Source organism: Cebus imitator, unplaced genomic scaffold (genome assembly GCF_001604975.1).
Source record: "Cebus imitator isolate Cc_AM_T3 unplaced genomic scaffold, Cebus_imitator-1.0 Scaffold82, whole genome shotgun sequence".
NCBI lineage: Eukaryota > Metazoa > Chordata > Mammalia > Primates > Cebidae > Cebus > Cebus imitator.
The window spans coordinates 10132942-10140519 of NW_016107397.1; the positions used below are offsets into that span (position 1 = coordinate 10132942).

At 57.9% G+C, this 7578-nt stretch overlaps 1 protein-coding gene across 3 annotated transcripts in view; it reads right to left on the reverse strand.

Annotated features, from left to right (window-relative positions):
- The window catches only part of AMZ1 (archaelysin family metallopeptidase 1), a 38925-nt gene extending 32833 nt beyond the window's left edge, over window positions 1-6092 (reverse strand). Inside the window, exons 1-2 of one of the 3 annotated variants that reach the window (XM_037740382.1) lie at window positions 5802-6092; window positions 5456-5581 (exon numbers count right to left, since the gene is read on the reverse strand). The gene's annotated coding sequence lies outside the window, so the exon portion shown is untranslated. Of the gene's footprint in view, window positions 1-5455 lie in introns of all 3 variants that reach the window. The other 2 variants (XM_017533788.2, XM_037740383.1) reach the window with 2 other exon arrangements.
- Window positions 6093-7578: the final 1486 nt, after the last annotated feature.

Below are 7578 nucleotides of genomic sequence, written 5' to 3' on the forward strand. Positions count from 1 at the left end.
GCTCTGTTGCCCAGGCTGGAGTGAGGTGGAATGATCTTGGCTCACTGCAACTTCCGCCTCCCAGACTCAAGCAATTCTCCTGCCTCAGCCTCCTGAGTAGCTGGGATTACAGGTGCCCGCCACCATACCTGGCTAATTTTTGTATTTTTTAGGAAGGACAGGGTTTCACCATGTTGGCTAGGCTGGTCTCAAACTCCTGATCTCAACTGATCCACCCACCTTGGCCTCCCGAATTACTGTGATTACAGGCATGAGCCACGGAGCCTGGACTAAATGTTTTGTCCTAAAACTGCTTATTACAAAGAAGTCGTGGGAGGCCAAGGCAGCTGGATCACCTGAGGTCAGAAGTTCGAGACCAGCCTGCCAACATGGTGAAATCGTATCTCTACTAAAAATGCAAAAGTTAGCCAGGCGTGGTGGCACGTGCCTGTAGTCCCAGCTACTGGGGAGGCTGAGGCAGGAGAATCACTTGAACCTGGGAGGTGGAGGTTGTAGTAAGCTGAGATCACACCATTGCACTCCAGCCTGGGTGACAGAGTGAGACTCCATCTCAAACAACAACAACAACAACAAAGTAGTCGTGGAATATCCTCCCACACCCCTCTGAATAGCTACAGGGGTGGGATCCACTGGAAAAGATATTCTGTGTTGAGCCTGGAGTGACCGTTCCTCCTCTGTGTGTTGGGTCAACCTGGGAGATTGGAAGCCCAAATGAGCAGGGCCCCTCCTAGGTGCCCCAAGATGGGTGGCACTGGGGCCGGTGCCGGGACCCCTGGAACACAGAGGCAGCCTGCTCATGACCCGGTCCCCGCCAGCCAAGGCTTCAGGCAGCCAACACCCTGTCCACCCAGCCACCCTGTACCCGGGACACATTGGTCTCCACGCCAGCAGACTGATCACCCTTCTCTGGTTGAAGCCACCTCATCAGAGTCTATTCTATAAAGAGGCAGTGATGTGGGACCCCTGTCCTCTCAGTGATGGACAAAGGGGCCCGCTCTCACCTTCATCCTCGTCACCATCCTCTGACTGGGGCCGACCTGAGGTCAAAAGAGAGCTGTGTGGCCTGGGGAAGCAGCGTCCTCCCCTGCCTCAGTTTCCCCAGAGTGGGTTAAATAGTGGCTTCCAAAAGATGTGCCCACTTGCACCCTCAGAATGGAAGCTTATTTGGAAACCGAGTTTTTGCAGATATAGAGGAGATCACCCTGGGTCGGGGGGCCCTAAATCCAATGGCAAGTGACTTTATAAGAGACAGAAGGAGGCTCCCCATTGGAGAAACAAGACAATGTAAAAAATAATAACAATTTGGTTTTTTTTTTGAGACAGAGTCTTACTCTTTCACCCAGGCTGGAATGCAGTCACGTGATCTCGGCTCATTGCAACCTCTGCCTTCCAGTTTCAAGTGATTTTCTTGCCTCAGGCTCCCAAATAGCTGGGATTACAGGCACGTGCCACTACACCCGGCTAATTTTTGTATTTTTAGTAGAGATGGGGTTTCACTGTGTTGGCCAGGCTGGTCTTGAACTCCTGACCTCAAGTTACCCACCCGCCTCAGCCTCCCAAAGTGCTGGGATTACGGGCATGAGCCACTGCACCCAGCCAACAATTTTTTAAAAAGAGAGAAAAAGGCTGGGCGAGGTGGCTCAGGCCTGTCACCTCCAACACTTTGGGAAGCCAAGGTAGGAGGATCACCTGGGCCCAGGAGTTGGCGAACAGCCTGGGCAACATAGTGGGACCCCCATCTCTACAAAAAATTTTAAAAACAGGTAGAAAGTAGAAGACACAGAGACACAGAAGAAGGTGGAGATGAGAGTGCTGCAGCCACAAGCCAGGGACACCTGGAGCCCGCAGAAGCTCCAGGAAGAGGCGGGAAGGACCCTCCCCTGGAGCCCTCAGGGGAGGTTTGGCCCTGCCCCAGCCTCGACTTTGGATCTCTGCCCTCCAGAACTGACAGTAAATGTGTGCCGTTTGAAGGCATGCCATTGTGGTCATTTGTCACAGCAGCCACAGGAAACTCATCCACATTGGAAAAGAGGAAAATGCTTCACACAGGTTTTACAAGGATGAGAAGCACTCTCGCAGGGTGCTTGGCACACAGAGTCCTGAGAAACGGCAGCTGCTCACTCAGCAAACACGAGCCCTTGTGTGTGCCGGGCGCTGGGCCGCAGGACAGGGACTTGGCCTCTCTGCAGCTCGGCCCTGCTCCAAAGCCAGCAGGCAAGGGTGTGGGCAGATAGCGCTGTGGGGACAGAGGAGGATGGAGCTGAGGCTGGCTTCGCTGCACAGCAAGATGAGCCCGGGTCGAGGGCAGAGATGGGGTGTGCCAGGTGGAAGGAACCGAGTGAGCAGAGGCCTGCCTGTCAGAATTGGTGCAGGGCTCTGGGCAAAGATGGGTGCAGGAAGTGGGGCAGCACCAGAGAAGCTGAAGAAGAGATGAGGCCGCCTCCAGGGACGGGGCTGCTGAGGGCCAGGGGCTTGGGGGTAAAGGGGCTTGGAACACAGCAGGGGAGCCGTGCATGGCCCAAGCAGGGGTTTCCTCAGCCTGGCACTGAGGTCTCCTGGGTGCAGCAGGTGATGTCCAGGTGGGAGGCAAAGGGATATGAATTCCAGCACAGGCAGGGCGCACAGGGCCGGACTCCAGCACTGCCTGTGGGACGTGGGGTATCCTAGCACAGAGCACAGTCAAGGCCTCCTCCCTGACATGGGCTCCCTGCCCATGCCTCAGTTTCCCCGGGCTTTCCTGGAGCTGTCATTGCAGCACTGTAGGAACGCAAAGCAAAGCTAAGGACCCTCCCATCGGCCTGACACCTCCCGGGCAGCCACTCTTCAAGGGACTGTGTGCTGGGGGCCCACCCAGTGTCATTGGTGCTGGACACCAAAGCCCCGACCACCAGAGCTACAGTACCCCCCGCACCCTGTCCTGGGGTAGCTGGGGACCATCTCAGACCTGAGGGGAGAACAGGAGCCCCCCAACACCAGGAGCATCCCACTGCAGGGTGGGGGCCGAGGAGGGCCAGTTCCCAGACAGGCTCAGCTGGTCCTGGCCCCGGCCCAGCCTCCCCGTGCCCAGCCTGTGAGGCCGCCCTTTGAGCTTCTGGATTAGTATTCACGCCGGGTCCCCAGCTCTGAAAGCCCTTGTTCCCTCCAGAGAACAGCCATGGTGGCTGGGGCTGGGGGACACTCAGTACAAAGTCAGAGCCCCAGTACATACAGTGGGGCCCTTAGCCCGCTCCCCCAAGACCCCTCCCCCACTGTTGGGGCTCCCTGTGGACTCAGCCAAGGCTGAGGGCCGGGGGAGGGGCCGTCTGCCCATCTCTCTCTCTGTCTCCTGTGTTTGTATCTCTCTCTGTCTGTCTTGGCGCTCTTGTTCTCTCAGCCTCACTCTCTGTCACCATCTTCCTCCTCCCTCCATCCCCATTTCCTACCCTCTTGTGCTGTGTGTGGTCAGGGGCCCTGGGAGAATCCGGACATGTAGCTTCTCCTACAGGGAAAGACACACACACGGGCCAGGCACATGGGAGTGAATCTCCGATGGCAGCTCCCTGCAACCTCTGTCCCTGTCAGGGTCTGTCTTGACTCTGAGTTGCCTGTAGACCTCCCCACAGCCCTGCAGTGGGACCCTAACAACAAGAATAACAAAGACTTGGCTGGGTGAGGTGGCTCACATCTATAATCCCAGCACTTTGGGAGGCCAAGTCAGGTGGATCTCTTGAGCCCAGGAGTTCAAGAGCAGCCTGGGCAATATAGCAAGACCCACCCCCCCCCCATCTCTACAAAAAAATTTAAAAATTATCTGGGCATGGTGGCATGTGCCTGTAGCCCCAGCTGTCTGGGAGGCTGAGGTGGGAGGATCATCTGAGCCTGGGGAGGTCAAGGCTACAGTGAGCCATGATTGTACCTCTGCACTCCAGGTGCCCATGGTCAGGCATGCGCTGGCCAGGCCGACTTGGGTTTTTCAGGCCTGAAGCTCAGCTGTGCCCCCTCCAGCCCTGCATCCTCAGCTCTGAAACGGGGTTCTAAGATGGACGGGATTGGCCATGAGGGGGCATCCGTGGGCAGGGATGCAAACAATCAGCACTCAGGGTCCTCGAAGGTTTCTGATCTGAAGGCTTTGCTGCCTGGTGCCTGTGGGTCAACACCGTTTTGGCGGATGCAGGGGTCCCAAAGGCCTGGTGTCTGGTGATTTGGCCAGGGTGCTCACCCAAGGCCACACCATGGACCTGGGAAACGCCCTCAGAGTCCTCAGACATGCCTGGTCCCAGGCTTGGCCAGTGGGGTTGCTAGGGAGGCCCAGCAGCATCCATGGGGGGTACGCCCTGGGAAGGAGCCCCCAGTGAGTGCATGGGCCTCGTCGGGCAGGCCTGCAAGGTGCATGAGAGGCCCCAGCTCTGTGGCCAGCACGAGGTGTCCGAACCCCTGGCCCTGCGGTATAGCCCAAGTAGCCAGAGCCAGCCTGCAGCAGCCAAGACCTTCCTGAGCCATCACCTCTGCCTCCCACACCCCCAGAGCTGGAGTCAGGCTGAAAATGAGCAGGGAGCCCCTGCTCCTTGGAGGTCTCCAGCAACCCCAGCCACAGAGGGGAACTTGGGCAGCAAGGAACAGCCAGGGGTGCCAAGGACATGCCTGGCCCCCTCTGGAGGCTTCACAGTTTGAAGCTGCTGGGCGTCTGGGCTCCCAGGGGTGCCCGAAGAAGCCTACAAAAGCCAGGATCTCCAGCGCCTGCTGAGTGCGCTGCACACCTGCCCAGCCTGACAGGGCTCAGGGAGCCTGTGGGGCCAGAGACCCAGGCAGGTGCCCAGAGAGCCAAGCGCCTGTTATGGGAGCTCCAGAAGCAGCCCCCTGGTGAGACAACTCTGGGGGTGCCACAAGCACCCAGACCTTCTCCTTCAGCACCTCCCATCCCAGGAATCCTCATCATGCCAGCCCTACCCTCCTCCTCCAAGTGCCACTGTCACCAAGGAGCATCTATCTAATCAACTTCCCAAATAGCTTTCAACTGCCCCCCAAGCCAGGCTGGCTGCAGACTCCTCGGCCTGCACACACCCCTTTCCAAGCTACTTGCCCCGAAGAGGAAGCCTTTCAAAGACCACATCTCACCAGCTCCAGCTGTCAGCTGCGTCCCCCTGGCTCTGTCTGCCCTGGTCTCACATCCCTAGTTCCTACCTCCAGGGTCCCTCTGCCTAGAAGGCACCCTGCTGTCCTGGCACCCTGCACCCTCAGCTGGGCCTCCTCCACTCAGATTAAGCCCTATCCTCCTTCAGGGCCATGGCCCCTCGCTGATTCTCCTGGGCTCCAGACTCTGTCCTTTCCTCCCTGGCCTCCCAGCCCTTGCCTGGGCCATGCCTTCCACCTGGACCAGTGGCCTGGATGCTTCTCACCCCACATTTAGGCTTTGGGCCCCACAGCTGTCTCTTCCCAGGACCCTCCTGGCATGCACTTTGGCAACTCTTACACGTACCTGTTCAGCGTCGGCCTTCGCCCAGGACTGCAGGCTGGGGACGAGGGCAGCAGCCACCTCTGCCAGTCCTGTCAGCACCTGGTTCAATGTCCAGCCGACAGTGGGTGCTCAATCCAGGCAGCTGTGCTGCTGCAGGTCACGGCGACACTCAGACACCCCCCTGCCTGCAAACCCCCTGCACCGGCCCACGCGGCCATCACACTCAGAGCACACACGCCCCGATGCGGCTGCACCGTTGGTACACGCACAGGCATGCACACACCCACACGCACATGCACACATGCACACACGTGGCAGCACGCACGCCGGAGCGCCCCAACCTCCCCGCACGCCCTCCTGCAGCCACCTGGCTTCTGTCCCCACGCGTGTCACACCCACAGCCAGGTGTGCTTGCTCACACCACTGTCCTGCGATGTCGCTCTAGCCGGCGCCCGGAGCTCGATCAGGAAAGCTGCTGTTGGCCGCCTCTGCCTGCCAGCGTTTGCCAAGCAGTTTCCATGGCGACACATCTTGGCTCCGACAGGAACCAAGAAGTGTGGGGAAAAGGGTCCCCACGGAGGGGGCGAGGTAGGAGGTCTCTGCCTCTTCAGGCTCCCGGCAGGCATGGGAGGCTCCCACAAGTGCAGACACCCCCCACTCCAAGCCCAGCTGGGCTTGCACCCCAAGAAGGAGGCTCTGGGATGGTCCCTCTGGGCTGCCTGGCACTGGAGCTGACTTAGGTCACTCAGTCATTCAACAAACTTTCTGGAAGAGCCACTCTGTGCAGGCAGCTGGGGATGCGATGTTGCCCAAGACATGGGCTTGCAGGAGGGTGAGTGAGTCCTGAGGCTAAACTGACATCTGGCCGCCCCCCTGAAGGCCCCATCTAGCAGGTTGGTTCGTGGCTCCCTAAGCACCAAGGCCCAACCACTCACCTTCTCAAAGGGGGGCTCCCCTCTGTGGTAGACCAATTACAAAAGTGACCCCGATGCCCCATTCCTCCCTGAATCACCATGCCCTTTGCTCTGTGACTTTGTCCCAGCTCTTATCTAGAAGTGGAGTCTACTTCCCCATCCTTCAATCTGAGCCTGTCTTATGACTTGCTGTAGCCAATAAAAGGTGACAGCAGTGACATTGCTGGCTCTAAGCTTAGGCCTCCAGGGACATGCGGGCCTCTGCCTGCTTTCTCTGGCTCCTGCTACAGCATGAGAACGACGAGCTGGGCTGCTTTACTGGAAGGTAAGAGGGCGTATGGAGCCTGGGTCACCCGAGCTGAGGCCAACTAGCTTAGCTAGTTCCCAGCCAAGCTCCCAGCTGCCCACAGATGTGTGAGTGAGCCCAGCCAGGACATGCCAGGCCCAACACTGAGAGCAGTACTGCCTGGCCAGGCCATAGGCCCTTTAATACTAAGGAAATGTGAAGCCATGCATTCGGGGCTGTTACCCAGCACTAACTGATACACTCTCTCTCTAGGGCTCTGGCCAGCAGCTACCCAACCGCAGTTAGCATAAACCAGAGGCTCTAAAAGTTCCCAGGGTTGCTGAGAACCAGGCCAAGAGGAGAGCTGGATTCCATAGGCAAACAGTGCCCCAGGACAGCAGGGGCAGAGCTTATGGGAAGAGTTCCCATGTCAAGCCCACGGCAGGAGCTACTAAAGCAGAAGCATGAGTCTCTACTGCCTTTCTTTGCCTCGGTTCTTCCCCCTGTGAAATGGGCCCATCACCCTTTCCTGCCTCCTGAGGCCACCTGGTAAGGTAGTGTGTGTGGCAGCTGGACACAGACCTAATCCTACTACGTGCCAGCTTCGGGCTGCAACCTAGGGACGGAAGCCCATCGCTGCCTTCTAGGTCCCCGCAACTGAGAAGGCAGCGTCACTAATCCCAGCTTAGACAGGAAATGGGGCGACGATGGGTGACTTGCCTAAGGCCTGGGACACACAGGAGCAGGTAGGCGTGGTCACAAGCCCCAGCTGGGTCTGAGCTGGTCGTTATCTTCATGTTTTTCTCCCCATAGTTGTCTTTTTGGAAATATTGTACTTACTGAGCTAACTGCACTTACAAGGTTATGATTGGTGTGTGTGCAGTCTTTTTTTCTTTTTTTTTTTTTTTTTGGTGACAGACCGATATCCTGCCTCTTTTTCTTTT